The 25926-nt window shown below is 44.5% G+C and overlaps 1 protein-coding gene across 12 annotated transcripts in view; it reads left to right on the top strand.

Annotated features, from left to right (window-relative positions):
- The window catches only part of MAP4 (microtubule associated protein 4), a 421944-nt gene that overhangs the window by 53785 nt on the left and 342233 nt on the right, over positions 1–25926 (top strand). For all 12 annotated transcript variants that reach the window (XM_033931948.1, XM_033931947.1, XM_033931950.1 and 9 more), the window contains exon 2: positions 796–842. The gene's annotated coding sequence lies outside the window, so the exon portion shown is untranslated. The remainder of the gene's footprint in view (positions 1–795; positions 843–25926) is intronic.

Here is a 25926-nt window from a genome sequence, read left to right as displayed (position 1 = left end):
GATAGAGAAAACACCCATTGTTTAGAACTGTGTCACTGTCTAATGAAAATTATCAAATAAGGGGTTGAATGGGGGTCAGATTTACATAGAAACATAGAAATAGACGGCAGATAAGGGCCCACGGCCCATCTAGTCTGCCCACCCCAATGACCCTCCCCTACCTTTGCCCTGTGAATAGATCCCATGTGCCGATCCCATTTGGCCTTAAAATCAGGCACGCTGCTGGCCTCAATCACCTGTAGTGGAAGACTATTCCAGCGATCAACCACTCTTTCAGTGAAAAAGAATTTCCTGGTGTCACCTCGTAGTTTCCCGCCCCTGATTTTCAACGGATGCCCTCTTGTTGTCGTGGGACCCTTGAAAAAGAAGATATCTTCCTCCGCCTCGATGCGGCCCATAAGATACTTGAACGTCTCGATCATGTCTCCCCTCTCTCTGTGCTCCTCGAGCGAGTATAGCTGTAATTTGTATCAAATGTGACATGGGGGCAACCAGTGAAGACGCATCTCATTTTGACAATGGGCCAGAATAGATTGTGTGTTCCAGAGAAATAAAAAAAAAATAGCCTCCACCCCTCCAAAAATCTCTGCATTTATATGGGGGAAAAGCAGTTCAGCTTTGCAGCATAGCAAAGCATAGTGAAACAGCACCCTGCTTCTCCATGAATAGTCTCCCCTCCTCTGTACAAAGTCACATAGATAGATATGAGATTTTCCAACCTATTCACAAGCCAACGTTTTTTTACATGTCTCTTTCCACTTGTTTTAAATTGCCTTTTTTTTCTTTTCTTCGTAGATAAAGCGCTGGTGACTGAAGGATACCTGACAGGAGCTGCTGCTAAGGTATTTAATCACTCATTACTAGACGCATACTACCGTGTTTCCCCCGAAAATAAGCCCTAGCGTGATTTTCGGGGTAGGTCCTAATATAAGCCCTAGTTGGATTGACTCCTGAAGATGCTGCACAAGGGGATGGGTGAGAGGTGATCATTGTACACGCACAAAAAATAAGACATCCCCGAAAATGAGCCCTAGTGCATTTTTTGGACCCCAAATTAATATAAGACTTGGTCTTATTTTTGGGGACACTAAAATCTTTAAGACTTGGCTAAACCACAAGTCATGTAAACCTGAATTGGGTGTTGTGGAGAGGTACTAGGGATCTCAAGCGCTCACAGCTATAAGCCCGATATGTTTTTCAAGCTAATAACTACAAAGTGAGCTATCATCGGTCCCATATATTCTCCTTATTAATTGATATCATTTTTTTCTCTCAATTCCTTATTGATTGAATCAATTTTTTTCTCAATTTTTTATCAACCCAATATGTTTTTCAAGCTAATAACTACAAAGTGAGCTATCATTGGTCCCATATATTCTTTTTATTAATTGATATTAATTTTTTCTCTCAATTCCTTATTGATTGAATCAATTTTTTCTCAATTTTATAGCTGTGAGCGCTTGAGATCCCTAGTACCTCTCTACAACACCCAATTCGGATTTACATTGACTTGTGGTTTAACCAAGTCTTAAAGATTTTAAGATTGGCCAATCAGACCTTAGACTTAGTAGGGATGGGCGGACCCGCTATGCCTAAGGCCTGATTGGTCCAGGCTTCTAGAGCCTGGGCCAATCAGGCCTTAGGCTTCGGCGGGATGGGCCAGGAAAGGGCGGGCCCGCCTCATTTTGACGAGGCGTGCCTGCTTGTTCGACATGCAAGACCCATCTATAAGAACAGGTTTGGTGGAGTGGGGGTTGTTAGCGCCGGGGGGGGGTGCGTCTTCGGGCAGGAGGGATTGGGCACCCTCCTGCCAGCGGCCGATATTGTCGGGGGGGGGGGGGAGATCGGTAATGTCGGGGGGGGGGGCGGTCGGTTGTGTCGGGAGGGTGCGTCTTCGGGCAGGAGGGATTGGGCACCCTCCTGCCAGCGATCGGTAATGTCGGGGGTGGGGGGGCGGTCGATAGTGTCGGGGGGGGTGGTCGGTAGTGTCGGGGAGGGGGGTGCGTCTTCGGGCAGGAGGTTTGGGCACCCTCCTGCCAGCGATCGGTCAGGGGGCCACGGCCCACTATACTTATAGCGGCAGAGAGATCCCTTGCCGCGATAAGTGTAGCGGGCCGTGTCTAGTTTAGGCCGATTCTGAATAGGATGCCTATCCCGGGCGTTCTATACAGAATCAGGGCCTAGGTGTCTTGCGGGCCTCGCCTTCAATATAGGCGGCCTGCCTGGGGAGCATTTAAAAAAAAACAAAAAACGTGCATCCCGATTGGCTGATTAGACAGCTGTAGGACGCCTACAGCTGCCTAAAATCGGGACGCACTTTTAGAGAATCAGGCCCCAAGTGTTTTTCAGCAGGATTTAGCACAGTAGAGCCCTGGACTATTTGTATTTAAACTTTAAGTTGCTGTTTGGCTGAATACAAATGCACTGTATTTGGGATACTATTCGGGGCTGAACTGAATAGAAATATTTAGTATAGCAGAGGCAGGTATTTTGTCTTATCTGTCCTAAATATGACAGCTAAAGGATTGTGGTCATGTTAAACTGGTTGTCTAGGTGCCCGAAGACACTGATACATTTTTGAGCAGCATTTTAGAAAGGACATACAGAGGGGATTTCTAAAATCCATCAGGATGTATGGAATTTCCACACTTTTTGTGGTGGGGTTGTGGCGAGGTGGGGGAGGTGCTGCAAAGGTAAAGCCTATTGTAAAATAGGAGCTGGACTGCATGTCCCAGCCCCTCCATATCCAGAGGGAATAAGCAATTTTATTTTTAGAAAGTTGTATGAGTAGAATGTACATCCCAACCCCTCATAGGCATGGGAGCTGCTTTCTAAAATCATTTGATCCCTTAGCAAATGCAGCTCCGCCTCAATGCAAATAATGCCAACCCCTGTCCCTGACCTTACACTATCTTTATAAATATCACCCCCCCCATTCCTCAGAAGCTTCTATGTGGGCACAATCCCAATATGTGGCAGCCTTCCCCCACAGTAACCCTAACCCTCCCATGCTATCTCCAGACTTACTTGGGGGGGTGGGGGAGGTGTGTCTCTAGTGTTTAGTGGTGTGGCAATGATGTCCACTTGCTCATACCCTGTGGTTGCAGGGATCCAAAATGGCTGCTGAGACCTCAAGCGATAGAGATGAAAGTTGGTCAGACATGGGTGAAGCAAGGACTCGGCAGTTTCCGGCTGGGCAAAGTTAATTTTGGCAAAAGTGGTGGGGAGACATTTCAGATTGAGTAGATGGGTGTTGTCCTGCACTTTAGATTATTATTATTATGTTTTTTTTTAAAAAAGGCCCTCTTGGGGCATCCATAGTATGAAGGTGGGGGACTCTCCTCTGGAGAGACTAAAGGATCCCAACGAATTGTTGCAGACCCAGTTTAGAGGTTCTTCAGTGGCAGACAGCCACCTACTTGTTAGCTGGGGGGTCAGTAAAATCAACTGTGTGCCATACTCATTCTAAAGGTCCTGAGGAGAAGAATGGAATAGTAGCACAAAGAGCAAATTCACTTCTGTGAATTAGCAAAAATGGAAGCCATCAGTTTCTTTCTTTTTTTTTTTTTTTTTTGAACACTAGAGGTCAGAACTACTACCCTGTCCCATTTCCGATTAAGCTGCTCTTTCTTCCTCTCCACTCTCCCTCTGTGCTTTTAGGTTCACTCTACTGGTGGGAATGTGATAAGACTGGTTGACAAAGTTGTTGCTGCCAGTGGAAAAGGGAGCAGCATAGCATGGACACGGGTGATTGAACTGGTTTGAGGTTGCTTCTGTGTAGAAGCTGGTCAGGTGGCTTTGGAGTAGCGCATTGGGACGGTGCTTGTAACTAGAGAATGACACGGTCACAAAGTGCATCACCGTCCCCGTCCCTGCGGATAACCGAGGGAAATAATCCCATGTCATTTTTTAGTGTCTATTTCAACTTCAGTCCTTCTACAACAGCATTTTTCAATGCAAGGCTTGAGGGTCAGTGGTTGTACCCATTCATACTCTGATTCTTATGTGAGCCAAGTATAGGATAATGAACCCATTGTGACATCACTGATGAGGTTGGCTCTTATTGGTGGAATAAAGCATTATGACATCACAGTATCAGCTCTGAATATCAGAGACTATCATTCTTTAGTGTCTATCTCATCCTCAGTCCTTCTACACCAGCATTCTTCAAAGCAAAGCTTGGGGGTCATTGGTTGTGGCCATTCATACTCTGATTCTTCCCTCTCTCCTTAAAGAATGGCATGAAGATGGTTTCCCACGGTTATCTGCGGAGCGGGAACGGTGATGGATTTTGTCACTGTGTCCTTCTCTACCTGTAACTAGAAGTACTGGCTGCAAGTATCGAGTAGGCACTGCCTGACTCCTTATCGCAGTGGTTGACTTCAGGCCAATCACTACTGTTGTTGTTTAGGTGCCATTGACTCGCGTTCGAGTCCTAGTGACTCGATGAATTACAGATCTAAAAAGAAATTGATTTGGTGCCTGTCTGGTAAGGTTCTCCAGCGTCATCCCCATGGTTGTTTTCAGAGTTTCCAGCCATTTGATTGCAGGTCGCTCTCTTCGCCTGGTTCCTTCGATCTTCCCAAATGTGATGTCCTCCTCCAATGTCTCTTCTGACAGTGTGACCAAAATAAGACAAGTCGTAACTTCATCATTTGAGCTTTGAGTTGCATAGCCGGATTGATTACTTCTAGAATCGATTTGTTTGTTCTTCTGGCGGTCCGTGGCATGCATAAAATCCTTCTCCAGCACCAAAGCTCAATTGAGTCAATCCTCTTTCTGTCTTATTTCTGTAGTATGTCCAGCTTTTTCATCCATATTGATGTAGTGAAGTGTGTTTTTTGTTTTGATGACTGTTCTGGTTCTTACTAAAATAGTCTTGACTGGTGTCTGTATAATGACTTAACAAAGAGCACAAGCAGTTGACTGACTCACTTGCTGGCAGCCTTTGAATAATTGCAGGCCTCACTTTCCTTTTGGAAAAAATCAAGTAATAGTGGAGGAAATATGATCTTTAAAATCAAGTCTCATTAGGTGGCTTTTGTCAAATGGGAGGATGTTTAGTTTAGGATGTCCTAAAGGAAATTATGAATTGGTGTAAAACCTGCTTAATTGTTGTTTTTAGGTCACTAAACTGAGATTTTGGGGTTGTTTTTTTTTTTTGTTCTTTTGGCTATAAATGGGTTGAAGGTTTTGAAACTCCAGCTCTGCCCCTGACCCATAGCTGCTGCAAATATCATACATAATACACTTCTCCCTCCATATTTGCGGTTTCAGCAATCGCGGTTTTGATTATTTGCGGTTTTTAGCTTGCTGGCTCCTCCCCCCCAAGTTAAGTCAGCTTGCATAGAGAAATCGCCGATTCCAAGTGTTTACAGAGAAAATCGCTGATTCCCAGCACTTTATTCACCGTGTTTTGCCTCTCCTTCAGGAACAGGCCAGGTCTCCCACCATGTTATTCGCGGTTTCACCATATTCACGATTGTTTTTAATAGAAAACAGCGAATAACATATGAAAAAGTTATACAGTCAAACCTCGGTTTATGAGTAACCCGGTTTGCGAGTGTTTTGCAAGACGAGCGAATCACTCAGCAAACTTTTGACTCGTAAACCGAGCATTGACTCGATTTGCGATCCCCCACCCGACCCGACCGCAGGAACCAACAGTATTGCTCCCCCCGAAGCCACCGGCGCTTCTATCGCCTCTTCCCCCCCCTCCCCGACTGGCCCTGTCCTTACTCCTGCACCGCCAGTGATAAAAGTGCTTGCCGCCGGTCTGCTGCTGAGCCTTGAGTATCTGCGCATGCTCAAGGCCTTCTGGATCTCATCCTCAAGGCCCAGCACAGGAAGCAGGTGCCCGATGGCGGCGGGAGGGGGGGGTGCCCGATGGCAGCAAGGGGGGTGCCGGATCGCGGGGGGGAGGGTGCCGGTTAGCCGGTGGGGGGGGCGCTCGCAAATCGAGGCGCGTTCGGTTTCCGAGGCACCGATTTTGCGAATGTTTTGCTCGTCTTGCAAAACACTTGCAAACCGGTGCACTTGTAAACCGAAGTACCACTGTACAGTGGTACCTTGGTTTAAAAGCATAATTCATTCCAGAAGCATGCTCTTAAACCAAAACACTTGTATATCAAAGCAACTTTCCCTATAGAAGATAATGGAAACTTGAACAATTCGTTCCACCAACCCCCCCCCCCCCCCCCGAGGCTACTGGCTACAATTCGTTCCATTACCCCCTCCCCCCGCTCTAACCGGCATCACACCCCCCCGAACCGGCATCACAACCCTCCCCCCCCCCCCGCGAGAACCACAAAGCACCTCCGTGCTGAAAGTGGCATCCGCCCACCCTTCCTCCCAAGCACTTAGTCCTTACCCCTTCTGCTCGTTGTAAGTGTGAATGCGAGCTCCCGCCTCTTGCCTGGGCTGGCTGGGCCTTGAGCATCTGCGCATGCTCAAGGCCTTCTGGCTCTCGTTCTCTCGGAGAGAACGAGATCTCCAAGAGAACGAGAGCCAGAAGGCCTTGAGCATGCGCGGATGCCCAGGCAAGAGGCGGGAGCTCGCATTCACACTTACAACGAGCAGAAGGGGTAAGGACTAAGTGCTTGGGAGGAAGGGCGGGCGGATGCCACTTTCATCACGGAGGTGCTTTGCGGTTCTCGCGGGGAGGGGGGAGGGGGGGAGGGTGTTCGCGGGGTGGGGGGGGTTTGCGATGCCAGTTCGGGGGGGTGCGATGCCGGTTAGAGCGGGGGGGAGGTGCTCGTACACCAGAACATGCTCGGTTTGCGAGGCAAAAGTTTGCTGAGTGTTTTGCTCGTCTTGCAAAACACTCGCAAACCGGGTTACTCGCAAACCGAGGTTCCACTGTATTTTTTAACTGGGAGAATAGTTAAGTTTTGGAATGCGTTGCCAGGGATGTGATAAAGAGTGGTTAATGTAGCTGTTTTAAAAAAGGTTTGGATAAGTTCCTGGAGGTAAAAGTCCATAGTCTGCTGTTGAGACAGACATTGGTGAATCCACTGCTTGCATAGAATGTTGCTACTATTTGGGTTTTTGCCATGTACTTGTGACTTGGATTGGCTTCTGTGAAGACAGGCTACTGGGCTAGATGGGACCATTGGTCAGACCCAGTAAGGCTGTTCTTATGTTCTGTTTGCTCCAGAGCAATGCTTCCTCTGAGTGGCTGGGTTTATGCAATTTTTTTTTTTTTTTTTTTGCGTGAGCAACAATTTTTGATCCCTGTATTTGCAATGCATTTCTGTATATACCACAAAAAACATCATACGCATGGTAATTAATTTAGTTTAATTTTGTTTGAGGGTCAGTATTTTTGTAAGGGACCTTGTAAAAAGTGAGTGATGCTCACATGCTCCACTTAGACTAGGGAACATACCTCAAGCGCACAAGTTAGCTAAGTAGCAGATAAGAATTGAAGGACAATCGGATTACCTTCCCAGATGAAGTTAAAACATAGGCAACTGAATTTTTGGTAAGGTTTAAGCAAAACCAGATCGAAATGGAAGGTTTTTATTTGTGATTCATAAACAGTTGTACATAATATTGTCTTTTATAACTTTACTAAAAAGATTTAAATATGAAATCAAAGTATTTCAGGCTTATGCAAATGGGGGCAGAACCTGCAGGGACGGGGACAAACTTTGTCTCCATGTCATCCTCTAGTTCTGACTAGTGCTGCCCGATTCAGGAAAAAAAAAAATTTAGATTCGATTTAGCCTATTGAATCGATTTTTCGATTTGATTTGATTTTCCTGCCCAATTGGATGTTTTTGGTTTTTGGTTTTTTTCAAACGTCCTGGTGGGTTTATTTTATAGCCTCTTCACCCCTTTTATAGCCTCTAACCAGTAAAGTGTAGCAAACTCAATACTAAAATCAATAGCCACCACTAAATGATATGAAATATGAGATAAATCCATATGTTAAAAAATATGTAAATACATAATTGAAAAACACAACTGTACATGGTGTAAAAAAGGAATCTGAAGTGTATATAACACAAGACTAGATGAAATGTCCATGCAGTCTATGGAAAACGTAATACTAAATGACCAGAGTGGAAACCAGCAGATGAACGAGCCTTAAAACAAACTGTAAAGACAAACATTGTGAGAGATGGAATCAATGAACCAGCAGAGCACAACAGAGTAACTTGTACAATTATATGTTAAGCGGAAGGAAAGCTAAACGGACCAAATGAAGCAGTGAGTATAATGAAAGAAAGATGGTGCCTTAGTGGGAACGGAGCCAAAAGCAAAAACCTAAAATACCATTGAGAAAAACAAACCAGACAGAACAATGAGTTAGACTGATTAGAAAATGGTGCCGGTACTGGAACGGATAAAGAAGCCCAAGGTAAAACTATATGCTGGGACATCACAGAAAATAAATACCTCGGTTGAAAAACACTGTTCATTGAGCTATAACGCTGAAAAGAAAAAAGTAAGGTAACCAAGCCAAGAAATAAAAGCTGAGAGATCGGTAGATAATGTAAGGGAGGCGTCCTTACCTTGAGCAGAGCTGAACCAGCATGTTCGGCTGAGCACTATGAAAACGAAAGTGAAAACGGCGTGAAAAAAGGGGGATTTAAATGCTGGAACTGGCACTGGTCACTTGATCAAAAACAGGTTGCTGTATTAGCTAAAGGTAAAATAGGAAGGCCAGGGGGGAAGCCGGAGGACGCTGCAAAGGCCTATGCAGCACTTCCTGACTGACCCTTGCCCCCTAAAGCAGGAGCAGCAGCGGCAATGGACAGCCAGCAAGAGGCAGCGCTGCCGCTCATGATTTAGGAAGGCATGGGGGGGAAGGGTTGGTCATCGAATCAGGAGGCCGATTTTTTTTTTTTTTTTTTTTTTAAATTGAACCAATTTGAATCGATTCACCTGATTCAAATCGTGCAGCACTAGTTCTGACCATCACCATTCTGATAGAGGACAGTATAGCCCTTAAGGTAGCCTATGACCATAAGATGAGTTGTTTTTAAGCAGCTCTTTGCTACCTCAGCATTGGGAAGGGAACAGGCAGCAATCTGTGGGAGCTCTGAACTGAGCAGGTCCTACATTGAATCCCATAGCTTCTCCCATCTCCAGGTATAGCCTTTCTACTACTACCACTATTTATCATTTCTGTAGCGCTGTACTTTTTAACACAAGACTAGCTCAAAGAGTGTACAATCTAATATGGGCAGACAGGACATATGGGGGTTGGGGAGTTCTTGCAGAGAGAATGAAAGGATGGACATGAGTTTCTCTCTGGAGTTAGGTACAGCCTCGTGGCAGATGTATAACTTTGACATCTGTTCATCCTTGCTGGCTTCAGGTATTATAGCTCAAGTCTCTGTGACTTAGAGGCAGCATCAGTTGATCAATTTCTAAGGTTCACCTTATCAGTCTTCCCTTCCATGGCCATCTGCTTTTTTGGCAAGATTTTGGAGCAGATTAGTAAAAAGATGGTAGACCTGAATGGTCTATTCAGTCTGCCCAGTTGCTAAGGACCTGGGGGGATGCCCCAGGCCAGTGCCTTCTCTGTCAGCAGAGATTTGGCCTAGAGACCAGGACCGTACCTGTTCAGTGACAAATTACCTAATTTGTAGCAGGTCCAGAGGAAGGCTACTAAAATGGTCTGGGTCTTCTGCATAAGGTGTATGGCGACAGACTTAAAGATCTCAATATGTATACTTTGGAGGGAAGAAGGAGATATGCTCATTTATTCCACATAGTTATTTAAACATGAGGCGAGACTTTAGTTGAGAGAAAGTTCTGGAATGATGGGGCATAGGATGAAGATGAAAGGGGATAGATTCTGAAGTAACCTCCAGAAAATATTTTCACAGAAGGTGTAGTGAATTCTTGGAATGGCCTCCTGGTGGAGATAGAGATGAAGAGTGTATCTGAATTCAAGAAGCTTTGGACAAGTATGCTGGATTTCTAAGCAAGAGGAGGGAATAGTGGGTGGCATGTTTGGGCAGACTAGATAGGATTGTAGAGAATGACACAGTGACAGAATTTGTCAATGTTACCATGGATAACCGTGGGAAACCATCCCATGTCATTCTTTAGTGTATCTCAACCTCAGTCCTTCTACACTAGTATTCTTCAATGCAAGGCTTGAAGGTCGGAGGTGATGTCCATTCATACCCTGATTCTTCCCTCTCTTCTTAAAGAATGACATGGGGATGGTTTCCTGTGGTTAGCCGTGGGGGCATAGACAGTGAAAAATTCTGTCACCATGTCATTCTCTAAGGTGGTTCAAAAAAATCAAGTTCGTGGGATATGACCTCCACAAGCCTATTTTTGTTCTATGTCTAGTCACTGTTAATTCCAATTTATAAGCCTTTTAGTGAACCTTTAGAGGTCGCTCAACAATTTTTAATGTAATACATAAAATGCAAGTACAGAATTTATATTAATTTTCCATCTAAACCTGAATTGTGAGCTTGAGTACCTGATTGTAAAACCGCTTAGATAACCTTGATAGGCGGTATATAAAATCCTAATAAACTTGAGCAAATGCACAGGGAAAGAAGTTAAAATACATACTGTTACAGCTGAAAATAGGCTTGTTGGCCTAATGACTTACTATGCATTGTTTAACGTTCAGTGTTGACTGGTAACTAATGTCATTACTCCACAATAAATATAAAATGTTTGTGCGAATGCTGAACGGTAGTCCTGCAGTTAATCAGTATTCACTAGAGTGGCTTTGGAGCAGGTTGGATAGGTCTTTCTCTGCTGAGTAACAAGGCAAAGGAGGAGCTTCTCATTCTTTGATACTTTGAATTATACAGTACTCTGCATTAAGGCAATTGCTCTTTTCAGAGGTGTCATTGCTTCAAATACTGGTAGTTTGGATCATCTCTCCAGTTTGCAGGATCTTTAACCAGAAATTGTTGATCCTTTTCTTGTCCATTTGTGTCAAGAATACTAAAGACGACATAAGTTCTCTGTTGTACATGATTCCAGATTGATGGGACCGAGTGACTCGTGAGGCAGTTGTATCGTTTCACAGAACTTGTAGATTGTGGAAGCTGAAGGTTTGTTACCATCTTGGACTTTACTTTGTTGATTAGTCTGTCATCAAGAAAAGGACAGACCAGCCAGAATTTCTGACAGGTATCACAGATGTCTGGTGAATGTTGCCATGGTCTTGGCAACAGCCTTGTTCGGATATTTCTGGAGTTCTGAAAGCAGAAGCAAATCAGTGAGTAGTGCTTATATAGGAAGAGGTGCTTCATGCCAGTGGTAGATGTAGATGAGAACTAGTTTTTTGATGTCCTGCCTTTCTTTGGCAGTAAGAGAGAACTGCTGCTGGAACAGAAATATCTTAATACTGTAGATGGCCTTTGCCATCCACTATATATGGTGGAAAGCCCTGGATGAATAATGGCTTTGCTTTATCTGCATCCAGGCAGCTGCAAAGAAAAATTAAACGGAGCTCAAGAAGCTCCTTATAGTCTTCCCTTTGGATGGGCTACATTCAAGGCTGTTCTGCAGAAAGTTGCAATTCCTTTCCGAAGGACTGGTGTGTCTGCATCAAACGTATTGTCCACAGCAGTCTCCATATGAATCCTGGTTAATGTACGGCCAATTTTGCTGAAATCATTTGAACACCGCAACATCTGGTCCTCCACTAACTTCAAACAGTTGGGTGAAGACACTTCCATTTCAATCATATGACGTTGATAGGTGAGCCATGATGATTCAATAAAGGCCTTTATTAATTGCAGTGGTTTTGCACCAGACTCCACTCATCCAGTACTGTGAGACAGGCTTCAGTTTGCTGTTTGCCATGGCCAATTTTTGGAATGGAGTAACCACTCTTTGCAGTTCCCAGTGATAAGTACTGCAATTCTGTTGACAATTTCTTTACTTCCAATATCAAGGAGGAGTTTTTCCATCCCAATGCAGCAGTAATGGAGTTTTTCATAAAGGAATTCATCCTTCAGAATGGCTGCCTCCTCCACTGTTCTTGCACTGTAAATGTTGGAGTGAGCTTCTTAACAATGTCACATCTTGGCCAAGTGCTTTGGCAACAGCACCAATGACAAATGTGGTACCCATGTCTGTCAAATTAACACGCTCTAACACTCTGGCAACTTCAGGATATTCAAAGATGTTAACTTTTGGCTGTTTTGACTGAAAACTGGAATAAGGGGTTCTGCTGACTTCAAAATTGGCATCTGAATTTGAACTGTCAGTCAACGTTTGTGTAGAACTACTGACTGAGATTTTCTTCCTCTACCTTCTCGCGTTCTTTCTATCCTCCTCTTTTGCAAGTACAATGTCAATGCTGTCCATGCTGCATGATGAAACATCTTGCTTCTGCATGATTAGAAATTATTTGTCTTTTGATTTTCATTGTGACTAATGCATCACTAGAAGTAATATCAAAAAGATGGATGAGAGAGTCTTTGAAGGCTTCTTGATTCATCAGATCACGTTCATTGCATTTGTGCCGGCTGTTTTTTAGCTTCTCATAATCATCATAAAGCTTCATCAATAAGCAAATCCCCGAGTCTATTCACTGATGTGGTATTCTTGCCTACAGCCAAATTTCTAAGACCTTGAATGTGGCCAGATGAGCTGTCTCTTTCCAAGCGGCCTTTTTGTTGGTGTGCAAGTACATCAATTGAAGAATGTCACTTATTGGGTAGAAGATGTGAACTGGACAGCTCATCAGAGCCTTTCCCTAGCAGCCATACTTCAGCACTGCTTCTAGACTTTGACGTTCTTACTTTTTATTTTTTATCCTAAAATGTGACATCAACGTGGTCTTCAAATGCCTATCACTTAAATTTTCTGCTTTGCAGGAGTACTAGTACTAAGTTGTTCAAATAACAATATAACACTGTTGTCAATAACAGTTTTAAATACACTTCTCTCTCCGTATCCACCAGGGTTAGGGGCAGAGCCGGCCCGCAAATAATACTCGGACCGGTTCTGCCCCAACCCCCGCTTCCCCCCAGCTATTTTAAGCCCTGTAAGCCCCCCCTTAAGCCTTACCTGGTGGTCTAGCGGGTTTTCCGGGCAGGAGCAATCTTCCTACGCTCCTGCCCTGTGCAGATCACTCACAGGAAATGGCTGCTTTGAGCTCCTGTAGTCTCTCGAGCCATTTTCTGTGAGCGGGGCAGGAGCGTGGGAAGATTGCTCCTGCCCCGAAAACCCACTAGACCACCAGGTGGGGCTTACAGGGCTTAAAATAGCCCCAAAATTAAAAATGTTTTTTTGGTTTAAAATCGTGAATAACTGAATCTGCAGATGCTGAAACCTTGGATTCGGAGGGGGAAGTGTAATAGCTATTTAGTATCCAACCAATATTAAGTAACAGTTTCTAACCACATTATGACGTTATGAATAGTTGGCCGCATTGTGAGGATATTGTAGGACCATGAGCGACCTCTTTATTTGTCCCAAACTACTTCAGATTTTAACCATACCATATATCTGCATGAGAGCGAGCATATTCAGACTTTTGGAGGCATGTTCTGATGATGACGAATTTTTACTATGGTCTTATGAACCCCCCTACCAGTTAGGCTATATGGTTTTTATCTACCTTCATTTTTCTATGTTGATGAGCACGATAAATATTACTACTGGGTGATATCATCTGACAGTCTGGCACTAGAATGCATCCCGGTGTCTTTTCTAGAAGCCTTTGGCAGTGATTCACCACACATTCATCTGCCTGCCTGACTGCCTGCCAACATCATCCAGGACCAGCTCAGACTAATGGCCAATTTTTGAAAGCTAATGTAAAAGCTTATAGACTACAACTCCAAAGGGAAGTGGGTGGAATACAGACTGTCCCCAGGTTTATGAATGAGTTACCTTTTTTTAAAGCTGTTAAGTCGGATTTGTATGTAAGAACATTTAAACATTACTCTTCCCCCCATGCAATCCGCTAAGAAGATCGACTGTCGGCTCCGGGCGGCTTTCCTGCAGAGGAGAGAATCCTGCATTCACCGTGGGCCTCATCTGGGGCAGCCTCCTTGGAGCGGCTGGGGCACGGGCAGTGTGTCTGGGAGGGAATGCATGGATGGGAGAACATCGCAGGGGAGGAGACATAGGCATCCTGGGACTGTCTGCCAAGTCTCTTCCCTGAAGAAGCCCTTTCTGGAAACGTCAATTGCTCCTCCTAAACTTACTTGCTCCACTTCATCACTGACGCTGAAACCGTGGATTGAAGACAAAGTTTTATTTTATTTTTCTTTCCAGCTTATGATTTATCTTTAATCTTATCTATTGTTTTGCCTTTTGTCTTTGTTTTGTTCTATTTCTATCATTTAAATTTCTCCAGAATTCTACTGTTCAACGGCTCCCCCTTCTGCTTCTATTCCTTTCTCTCCTCTCTTCTACCTTCCAAAGTATTTAGATCAATGTTGTCTTGTTAAAATGTTTATTTTATTTTCCTCTAACTCTACTTTTCACTTCTCTATTACCCTCCAGGTACTTTAGTTAGATTGTGAGCCTTAGGGACAGTAAGGGAATTTTTCAAGTACCTTTCTTATTTCTAATCTTAATGTATATTTTCTGTAAACCGCTTAGAACCTTAACGGATGTAGCGGTATATAAGAAATAAATTACATTACATTGGTGTCTTCTATCCTGCCAATACCTTTCAGTTCTAGGCGGTTTACAATAAGAGTTGGCCTGGGCATTTCTAGGGAGAATACATGGTTAATAGATGTAGTATGCATCGGGATCTGTGGAGGGTCGATCATATGGCTCCTGAAAAAGGAGGACTGGAGCCATATGGTAACCCTGTGTAAATACCTGTAAGAGACACACAAGCCAGATAGTTATAAACACTTAACAATGCATTTCACTTCTTTTCGTTTGCTTTATTTCCACTTTTTTTTTTCCAGTTGAGGTCATTTTTTAAAAATTTGATGCATCAGTTGCACTTCTGTTGGATTTATGGAGCTGAGGAGTGGCCTAGTGGTAGAGCTGTTGCCTCAGCACACTGAAGTTGAGATCAATCCTAGCAATGCTTCTTGTGACCCTGGGCAAGTCACTTAATCCTCCATTGCCCTAGATTCAAAATAAGGTACCTGTATATGTATAAACCGCTTTGAATGTGTAACCACAAAAAGACGGTATACAGATCCCATCTCCTTTTCCCCTTTATGCTTTGGAAGAATGGTTATAAGTGTACATACTTGTAAGAGAAAAATATAAGCCAGATATAAAGTTATGCACACTCAAAAATGTGTTAATAGCAATGTGATGCAATTCAAAATGGCAGAACATCCTCAAGCTGACAAATTGCTGAAGGCACATAATGGTTTTTACCAGTGTAATTTGCATTTTCTTACCTACAAGCCATTGTATGTAAATTGAATTTTTAAGATAATAGGTTTTATGGTAGTCAGTTTATTCAGTTTGCTATTCTTGGAGAACATCTGCTACAGGCAAGATTTTTAGAGTTTCGTAGGCTAGTTCTAGAAGTATTGGTAACAAGATCTGCCTCAGTCAGTAATGCATGATTAAAATCATTGTTTCCTGATTATTCTTTTTTTTTTTTAATTTATTTATTTTTAATTTTATACATTATTCCCAAGCATAAACATCTTGTACAGTAAGATTGTTTTGAATACAAATGTTTCCTGATTATTCTTGAATTTTAGTTTTCGCTATTAGAGGTGCTGGGAAAGGTCTTCTGTACACATCCTCCAATTGGAGAGGCAGCTAAAGTTAGTTTACCATTTGATCCTGGTTTGGAGCAGAAAAGGGATTATTATTATTATTTTTTTTTTTTGGAGGTGAGCGGCCAAGTCTGAGGGTGTCCCACTCTCAAAAGATCTTTCAAACAATACCTGTGTTTAGAGACCAACTCATGAGGTTGCATGCCTTAACTCAGTTTGTCTTAACATAGTAACATAGTAGATGACGGCAGATAAAGACCCGAATGGTCCATCCAGTCTGCCCAACCAGATTCAATTTAAAATTTTTTTTTTTTTTTTTTTTTTTTCTTCTTAGCTATTTCTGGGCAAGAATCCAAAGCTTTACCCGGTACTATGCTTGGGTTCCAACTGCCGAAATCTCTGTTAAGACTTACTCCAGCCCATCTACACCCTCCCAGCCATTGAAGCCCTCCCCTGCCCATCCTCCACCAAACGGCCATACACAGACACAGACCATGCAAGTCTGCCCAGTAACTGGCCTTAGTTCAATATTTAATATTATTTTCTGATTCTAAATCTTCTGTGTTCATCCCACGCTTCTTTGAACTCAGTCACAGTTTTACTCTCCACCACCTCTCTCGGGAGCGCATTCCAGGCATCCACCACCCTCTCCGTAAAATAGAATTTCCTAACATTGCCCCTGAATCTACCACCCCTCAACCTCAAATTATGTCCTCTGGTTTTACCATTTTCCTTTCTCTGGAAAAGATTTTGTTCTACGTTAATACCCTTTAAGTATTTGAATGTCTGAATCATATCTCCCCTGTCTCTCCTTTCCTCTAGGGTATACATATTCAGGGCTTCCAATCTCTCCTCATACGTCTTCTGGCGCAAGCCTCCTATCATTTTCGTCGCCCTCCTCTGGACCGCCTCAAGTCTTCTTACGTCTTTCGCCAGATACGGTCTCCAAAACTGAACACAATACTCCAAGTGGGGCCTCACCAATGACCTGTACAGGGGCATCAACACCTTCTTCCTTCTACTGACTACGCCTCTCTTTATACAGCCCAGAATCCTTCTGGCAGCAGCCATTGCCTTGTCACACTGTTTTTTCGCCTTTAGATCTTCGGACACTATCACCCCAAGGTCCCTCTCCCCGTCCGTGCATATCAGCTTCTCTCCTCCCAGCATATACGGTTCCTTCCTATTATTAATCCCCAAATGCATTACTCTGCATTTCTTTGCATTGAATTTTAGTTGCCAGGCATTAGACCATTCCTCTAACTTTTGCAGATCCTTTTTCATATTCTCCACTCCCTCTTCGGTGTCTACTCTGTTACAAATCTTGGTATCATCTGCAAAAAGGCACACTTTTCCTTCTAACCCTTCAGCAATGTCACTTACATACATATTGAACAGGATTGGCCCCAGCACCGAACCCTGAGGGACTCCACTAGTCACCTTTCCTTCCTTCGAGCGACTTCCATTAATCACCACCCTCTGGCGTCTGTCCGACAGCCAGTTTCTGACCTAGTTCACCACTTTGGGTCCTAACTTCAGCCCTTCAAGTTTGTTCAACAGCCTCCTATGAGGAATTGTATCAAAGGCTTTGCTGAAATCCAAGTAAAATACATCTAGCATATGTCCTTGATCCAGCTCTCTGGTTACCCAATCAAAAAATTCAATCAGGTTCATTTGGCACGATTTACCTTTTGTAAAGCCATGTTGCCTCGGATCCTGTAACCCATTAGATTCAAGGAAGTACACTATCCTTTCTTTCAGCAACACTTCCATTATTTTTCCAACAACTGAAGTGAGGCTCACCGGCCTGTAGTTTCCTGCTTCATCCCTGTGACCACTTTTATGAATAGGGACCACATCCGCTCTCCTCCAATCCCCAGGAATCACTCCCGTCTCCAGAGATTTGTTGAACAAGTCTTTAATAGGACTCGCCAGAACCTCTCTGAGCTCCCTTATTATCCTGGGATGGATCCCGTCTGGTCCCATCGCTTTGTCCACCTTCAGTTTTTCAAGTTGCTCATAAACACCCTCCTCCGTGAACGGCGCAGAATCTACTCCATTTTCTCGTGTAACTTTGCCAGACAATCTCGGTCCTTCTCCAGGATTTTCTTCTGTAAACACAGAACAGAAGTATTTGTTTAGCACATTTGCTTTCTCCTCATCACTCTCCACATATTTGTTCCCAGCATCTTTTAGCCTAGCAATTCCATTTTTTATCTTCCTCCTTTCACTAATATATCTGAAAAAATTTTTATCTCCCTTTTTTACATTTTTAGCCATTTGTTCTTCCGCCTGTGCCTTCGCCAAACGTATCTCTCTCTTGGCTTCTTTCAGTTTCACCCTGTAGTCCTTTCTGCTCTCCTCTTCTTGGGTTTTTTTATATTTCATGAACGCCAACTCTTTCGCCTTTATTTTTCTCAGCCACTAGGTTGGAGAACCATATCGGCTTCCTTTTTCTCTTGTTTTTATTGATTTTCTTCACATAAATGTCTGTAGCCATTTTTATCGCTCCTTTCAGCTTAGACCACTGTCTTTCCACTTCTCTTATGTCCTCCCATCCTAACAGCTCTTTCTTCAGGTACTTTCCCATTGCATTAAAGTCCGTACGTTTGAAATCTAGGACTTTAAGTATCGTGCGGCCGCTCTCCACTTTAGCCGTTATATCAAACCAAACCGTTTGATGATCGCTACTACCCAGGTGAGCACCCACTCGAACATTAGAGATACTCTCTCCATTTGTGAGGACCAGATCCAATATCGCTTTTTCCCTTGTGGGTTCCGTCACCATTTGTCTGAGCAGAGCCTCTTGAAAGGCATCCACAATCTCCCTACTTCTTTCCTATTCCGCAGACGGAACATTCCAGTCCGCATCCGGCAGGTTGAAATCTCCCAACAGCAGAACCTCCTCTTTCCTTCCAAACTTTTGGATATCCACAATCAGATCCTTATCAATTTGCTGCGATTGAGTCGGAGGTCTGTAGATTACACCCACGTAGATAGAAGTTCCATCTTCTCTTTTCAGAGCAATCCATATCGCTTCTTCCTCTCCCCAGGTCCCTTGCATTTCGGTCGCTTGGATATTGATCTTTATATAGAGAGCTACTCCTCCACCTTTATGACCATCTCTGTCCTTCCTAAAAAGATTATATCCCGGTATGTTTGCATCCCATCCATGTGATTCACTGAACCATGTCTCTGTGATAGCAACAATATCTAGATCTGCCTCTAATATCAGGGCTTTCAGATCATGAACTTTGTTGCTTAGACTGCGAGCATTTGTGGTCATCGCTTTCCAGCTATTTTTCAGCGATAATCTCTTTTTTTGTATGGATTTTTGTGTCGTTTCACTTTCCGTTGCAATACTAAGAAATGAGTCTTCAAGACAGTTTCCTCCCTGCTAGATACTTGACCCTGAGCACCATCCTATATAATATGGCTTATCTTCACATCCATCTGTGCTTCCTGTTTGACATAACAATATTTGGTTTAGAGGAACAAAATTACTCTGGCTCGGCCCAAAATTAGAACACCTGCCCACCCTCTTCGCACTACCCTCAGGCGCTGCACTGCAGCTTGAGTTCTCAAGCAAGGTCCTTGACATCATTATCGATTCTTCTCTCTCCCTCAATGACCACCTCAACTCCTTGGCTAAATCATGCTTTTTCAGCCTCCACATGCTGAGGAAAGTAAGATCCTATTTTCGCCAACAACATTTTGCCGTCCTTGTCCAATCCATCATCCTCTCCAAACTAGACTACTGCAATGCCATCTACTTAAGCCAGGGGTGCCCAATAGGTCGATCGCGATCGACCGGTAGCTCGCCAAGGCAAAGTGAGTCGATCATCCAGGACTCCCTTTGCCTTGGCGATCTATCGGGCCGATCAATCTTCCTCTCCCCGACGTCAATTCTGCCGTCGGAGAGGAAGTTCGGGCCAGCCAATCGCTGCCTGGCTGGGCAGAACTTCCTGTCCGACGGCAGAATTGACGTCGGGGAGAGGAAGATTGATCGGCCCGAAGCAGAGAGAGCATGGGGCGGCGTCGGCATCGGCTTTGGGGCCTGTTATCCATTGGTGGCGTTTGGGTCCTGTTCCCCGATGGCAGCCAGTGGCTTGGGGAAGGGCAGGGAGAAAGAAAGAAAGGGGCGCAGGCAGGGAGACAGAAGGAAAGAAGAGAAACAGGAAAAAAAGAAAGGGGGCATGAAGAGAGAAAGAAAGAAAGGGCAGGGAGAGAGGAAGAAAAAGTTGGGGGAGGGAATGAGGTTTGGAGGAGAGCAAGCATACAGGCTGAAAGAAAGATTGGATGCACAGTCAGAAGAAGAAAGTGCAACCAGAGACTCATGAAATCACCAGACAAGGTAGGAAAAATTATTTTATTTTAAATTTAGTGATCAAAATGTGTCTGAATTTATATCTGCTGTCTATATTTTACAATATGGTCCCCTTTTACTAAACCGCAATAGTGGTTTTTAGCGCAGGGAGCTTATGAGCATCGAGAGCAGCGCTGGGCATTCAGCGCAGCTCCCTGCGCTAAAAAATGCTATTGTGGATTAGTAAAAAGGGAGGGGGTGGGTATTTGTCTATTTTTGTATGGTTGTTACTGAGGTGACAGTGTATAGAGTCATCTGCTTTGACCTCTTTGAAAAAAACCCGGAATAGGAATGATAATTAACAATTCTATGCGTGCAGTGTGCGTTGTGTTTTTTTTAAATTTTATTGTTGGTAGATCATTTTGACTTGGTCATTTTAAAAGTAGCTCGCGAGTCAAAAAAGTGTAGGCACCCCTGACTTAAGCCTATCAAAAAAAAGTCTTCAAAGACTCCAGCTAATCCAGAATACTGCAGCCAAGTTGATCTCTGCAAAACGTGAGTCTGACCATGTCTCCCCACTCCTAGCCAAACTTCACTGGCTCCCAGTGACTTCCAGAATCCATTTCAAATGCTCCTGCCTGGCTTTTAAGATCATTCACGGCATCCTTCCTCCCTTAATCCCACTATCTTATAACTCCTCGAGTCCTGACTCTACCAGACCCGCCCAAAGGTATAAAGTATCCTTCCCCTCTCTACACAGTATTCGCTATGCAGGCAAACTGGGAAAATCCCTTCTCTTCAGAATCACAGGTCTTTGGAAAGACCTTACTACCCCGCTGCGGAACCTGGGCTCCCTCCAACTGAAAACCTGGCTTTTCACTAAAATGTAATTCTATCCCCCTTACTCTTCTCTTCTATATATAAGTTCATGTAAACCTTTTTTTTTTTTCCTTCTCTTCCTATATTTTAAGTTCTTGTAAACCGTGCCGAGCTCCACATCCGTGGAGATGATGCGGTATATAAACTTAAGGTTTAGTTTAGTTTAGGAAGTGACGTCAGCTTGAAGAATGGCAGCTTAATCTGTGAGCTCTGACAGGGTTCGTGCTGTAGAACTCAGAGTTTACCTTCAATCGCAGTCGGGGGAGCTTTAAAAGATCGGGAGTGCAAGCGAAGTGCATGGCGAGTAAAAAGAAGCTGGAAAAGTTCCAGTTTCCAGGCACCACGAGCGTCAAAACTCGATCGCATGCGAGTGTTTCAGTGGCAGGCCCTACCAAAATGGCGCTTCCTCCTGCGGCTGCACACTCATCCACGGCACCTCTGCAAGAGGGTGAATCGGTGGCTGTGGAAAATGTGGAGCAATGGTTCCATGAGTTAAAAGCCGAAATGGTGGGGGTCAGAGCAGATGTTAAGGCAGGCCTAGCAGAGATCCGGGCGGAGGTGGGCGAATTAGGGGGGTTGAGGTGCAGCCTCAGAAGATCATATTGAGCATGTAGCATTGGCGATGCAGAAAACTAAAACTGTGGCGGATATGACGGTGTCACAATTAGCGGACCTTCAACAACAAGTGGAGGATTTGGAAAATAGATCTCGCCGTAACAATTTGCGGTTTAAGGGCATTCCAGAGACTGAATGTTTTAAGGATGCAAGACAAGTGGTTCAAGAGTTTTGCAGCCATCTCTTGGGAGAGGAGGACAAGGAAGAATACTCATAGAGCACACAGAAGCCTGGGCTCAGCTCGGGGAGCGGGCCACCGCGATATCATAGCCTGCTTTGGAAACTTTATTTTGAAAGAGAAGATATTTCAAGCTGCGCGACGAAATGTGTCTTTTACTTGGCAGGGGATTACTGTGGGGGGATCTATCAAGATCTGACTTCCGTGACCTTACAAAAGAGAAGAGAGTTTCGGGAAGTCAGGCAACTGCTTCGGGCAGAGGGCCATCATTAAAGATGGTTATTTCCTTTTTGGGCTCCTATTTACAGTTAATAGGAAGCACCGTAAGGTGGATTCGGTAGCTGACACTCAGATGACGCTAAAGGACTTGGGATGCCGTATGTCACCAGACCCAAGGGAGCGGAGTCCACCAGGCACGAGAGCAGAGGCAGGGGGACGTGGATCCAAAGCTACCGGGGGGGGGGGGACTGCCCTCCAGCCAACATAGGACGCATGATTTGAACCTTGGTGATCAGCTTTTGTTTGCCGACAGTCCTACTGACTTCCTGTAGGGCCTGTTATGCAGTCCTGGGGATGAAAGCATGTCTGTCTTATTCTGTCAGTACTTTTCCCTGATTGTTTGTGAAAATTTGCCAGTGTGCTGAGTGCAGAGTTTGCTTGAGTTGTCTGGGTGGATGTGTTGGCTCGGTAAGGGCGATTGTATTGGGTGAAAAATGGATCGAGTGGCTCTGCGGAGATATGGGTTGCTGTGGTGGACAGAGGAGGGGTAGGTGATAGTGAGGGTTATGGTTACTGCGGATGGGCAGACTGTATGGGCCATTTGGCCTGTATCTGCCATCATGTTTCTATGAGAGTCTGGGTTCACACACCGCGGGCATGGTAGTATTTCCACTTGAATGCTGCATTCCAGGGTGGATAATCAACAATTAAAAAAAAAATAGATTTTTCCTCAAAAAAAGTAAAGTCTTTTCTATTTAGATGCATTTTAACTCAAATGTTCATCATGAAATAAGCCAGCACTTGCCCTGAGATCGGTAGCATGGAATGTTGCTACTATTTGGGATTTTGCCAGGTATTCTTTCTCTTCCTTCTTCCCCAGGGAGCTCAGAAATAGAGAATGACACGGGGACAAATTTATTATCATCCCTGTGAGCTTTGTCTTTGTCCCCCTGCCCCATTCCTGTAAGCTCTGTCTTATCCTCACAAGCCTCGAACACTTATGATTTTAAAGTGTTTGTTTGAGTCTTGTGCAGGTGAGGACATAGCTTGCAAGAATGGGGCAACGACAGGAAAATAACTTGCAAGGACGAGGAAAAATTTGTCCCTGTGTCATTCTCAACTCAGGACTGCACACTCATGGAACTGTATAAGATGGAAAGCTAGTACAGAACTTTTTGTCTGAGACTCCTTTTTCTTTCCTTTCTTCTGTCTCTTTCCACATTCATGGGTATTTCAGCCCCTCCCCCCCAATAGGGAGTTGTCTACTACAATTTAGCACTGTACATTTAACATGTAATAGTCTGCCCTGCTCAGAAACGTTTACGATCTAATTTGGACAGACAGGACGTGGGGAGTTTCTTACAGAGAGAATGATGGATAGACATAGATATCTTATACTGAGTGTAAAACATTCTCACACAGTGATCACTAACTTCTCTTACCACTATTTTCAACCCTTCCTCCTTAACCTTCCCAATCTTCTCCTCTGCAACCCCTCTTTTGTGTATAAAGTGCACATAAAGAGAAAGACATGCCGTAGGGACAGGCAATGCCGAGTGTGCTAAACTGTGTGACCGACTCTACTGCTCTATGTAAATTTAAAGCAAAAAGCAGCGAGGGCCGTAATTGAGACACCGAGGTGCAAACTGGAAAAGAAAGCCCTGAGCCCCATTTTGCTACGGCAATCAAGGAGGCAGGAAGGGCTGCAGCTGATTTATATTGTCGCTGCTGGGAGACGCTGAAGCTAAGCCCTGAAAAAGAATAGACAGAAACTACCGCCTCATGTCCATCTCCCACAAGAACACAAACTGCATTATGGGGGCAGGGAGAGAAATCCTGCACAGGGACTTTCAGTAGAATGTAGGACTCGGGCAAAGAGAGAGCCTGAGCAGGCCTGTTCAGATTGACGGCGCCGGCTAAGAACTGTGCTGAATCGGTGAGACCGGTATAAAACCCCCCAAAACAAATCTATTCGAATCAGTTCAGCCAAAGTGAATCGATTTGATTCGGGCATTGGGCAGTTCTAGTAATTACAGCCTTGGTGATCAGGGTAAGTGCAAGGTTATTGTGTGAGGTCTGTAGTGACCATGGTATCCAGAAAGCATTCTTTGGCAGGCTGCTTTGCCATAATCGGGCCTGTGTACGCTTTCACAAGTGGGAAAACTGCAGAGCAGATTTTATGTGGTTGGCATTGGAGGGGGGGCAGTGTTTTTTCAGCTGGCTGTCTCCCCATTGTTTTAAAGGACCAGTGCAAAACCATGGATATTCAGATGAAAGAAGAACTCGTTTCCATGCTCTGATCTGGTGTGAATATGCATGTACCAAGGAGGAACTCTGTAAGACCTCTAGTGGTCCTTTTCTGCACTGTATATTTAGTATTCCTTAGCAAAACCAACAGCTTGCCTTATATGCCCACCGATGCCACTGACAAAGGCAAGAAGGGGGTTATACCTCTTGGGCAGCAGCATTTAATGTTGGGTCCAGCTCTGTGCAATTGCCAGTCCTGGAATCGACCATGTCGGCTTTTGTGGGAGGGTGAAAGATGCACACATTGTCATGTCAGTCAGCTGTTATGCATTTCAGCCCGTTGCCTCTTGAGAGCAGTGAAACGATAGATCTCGACTCATTAGCGTGCGGACTTGGTGCACACCAGAATAGGTCTAGTATCTGTTTTCTTTATGTATCTAGTAAGTATAGGTTGTGGGAAGGGGGGGCCTAGGGAAGGTAATGACTCAAGCTGGTAGAGATTTGAGTATCGTTAAAATGAGTGCTTGCTGGATGTTTATGTTCAAGGGAAGGAAGAAGTGGCAATGCATCCCACATCCTTTTCATAATCGCTCTACATTAGTTCAAGTGAATAGTTAAATGCAAGCCATTATGAGCAGTCCTGGAACTGGTATTTTGGCCTAGTATTTCCTTCCTTTTCTTTCAGCTAACAGTGCTGGGATTGTGATGACATAATCCTTCATTCACAACTCCTACAACTTTTTTTTCTTTTTTCTCTCTTTTGGAACCCCAACCCTCTCCTGAAATGCTGCTTCTAGCCTGAGTCTGTGGCTAGATCCCGCATCAGGGCTGCTCCTGGATCGTTTTTATCATGGGCCAAGTTTAACCAGTAAGGGTCAACATTGACTGCTGTCTGCCTCGGGCTACAATGTTTGGCTCTGCTGCGGCCCATCTAAGGAGTGGCGGAGTTGACTTGGGTCAAACTAGGGAGCATTACATGAGGGAGAACAGCATCGCTACGGAGCCAGTCCCATACATGTTCCAAGTCTGATAAACTATTTGAAATCCTTTGTAGCTGGAATACATTATACAAAATAGTTCTCACGCTACAAGGAAGCTTTTCCTGTACTTCCTTTGCATGCTGTTAAGTGCAGTTTAATATGGTGTTGAATTGACAGGAAGTGTAAATACAATAGTTACTAGGACTCTATGCCACACTCCCTTCCTCTTTCTTGCCCGTTTCCTGCCTCTGCTTAGGAAGTGAAATGGACGTGGCCTGTGTAACTTGAGAAAAGCTCCACTTGCAAACCAATGCACGAGTTCTCTGTCCTCCAGTAGTTGTGATGGGTCCAGGGCAGAAAGAGTAACTGGCTATATCGTTACCGGTGGTAAAGCTGACTAATGTTGGAGAATAGCTGTGCTTGCTCATCTAATATAATAAAACGCTAGGCCGCGCATGCGCACTTCCTATGTGTGCGCCGGTTTTCCGTGAGCTGTAGCGACACATAGGAAGTGCGCATGCGCGGCTTACGCTATGTCCTGCTCCCTGTTGAAAGACGCAGCGTCTCCCTTACACTAATTTTGCCGTCGCCGCCTCTCCGCTCTCTCTCTTCCTCCCCCCCCAGAGACAGATGTCGACCGCGGCGGCCCGAGTCAGATGTCGGCCGCGGCAGCCAAACCCGCAAAAAAAATAACATAAGTAGGGCATGCAGTTCAGGAGGAAAATACTACACAGGGAAGTGGGGTGGGAGGGAAATGCTGCAACACACAGAAATGGAGGGCAGAAAAGGGGTTGATGGACAGGGGAAGAGATGCTGATGAACAGGGAGGGGGGGGTGCAAAAAATA

Source organism: Geotrypetes seraphini, chromosome 2 (assembly GCF_902459505.1).
Source record: "Geotrypetes seraphini chromosome 2, aGeoSer1.1, whole genome shotgun sequence".
Classification (NCBI taxonomy): Eukaryota; Metazoa; Chordata; class Amphibia; order Gymnophiona; family Dermophiidae; genus Geotrypetes; species Geotrypetes seraphini.
Note: the sequence above shows the minus strand (reverse complement) of the source record. Positions and strands in the feature narration are given on the sequence as shown.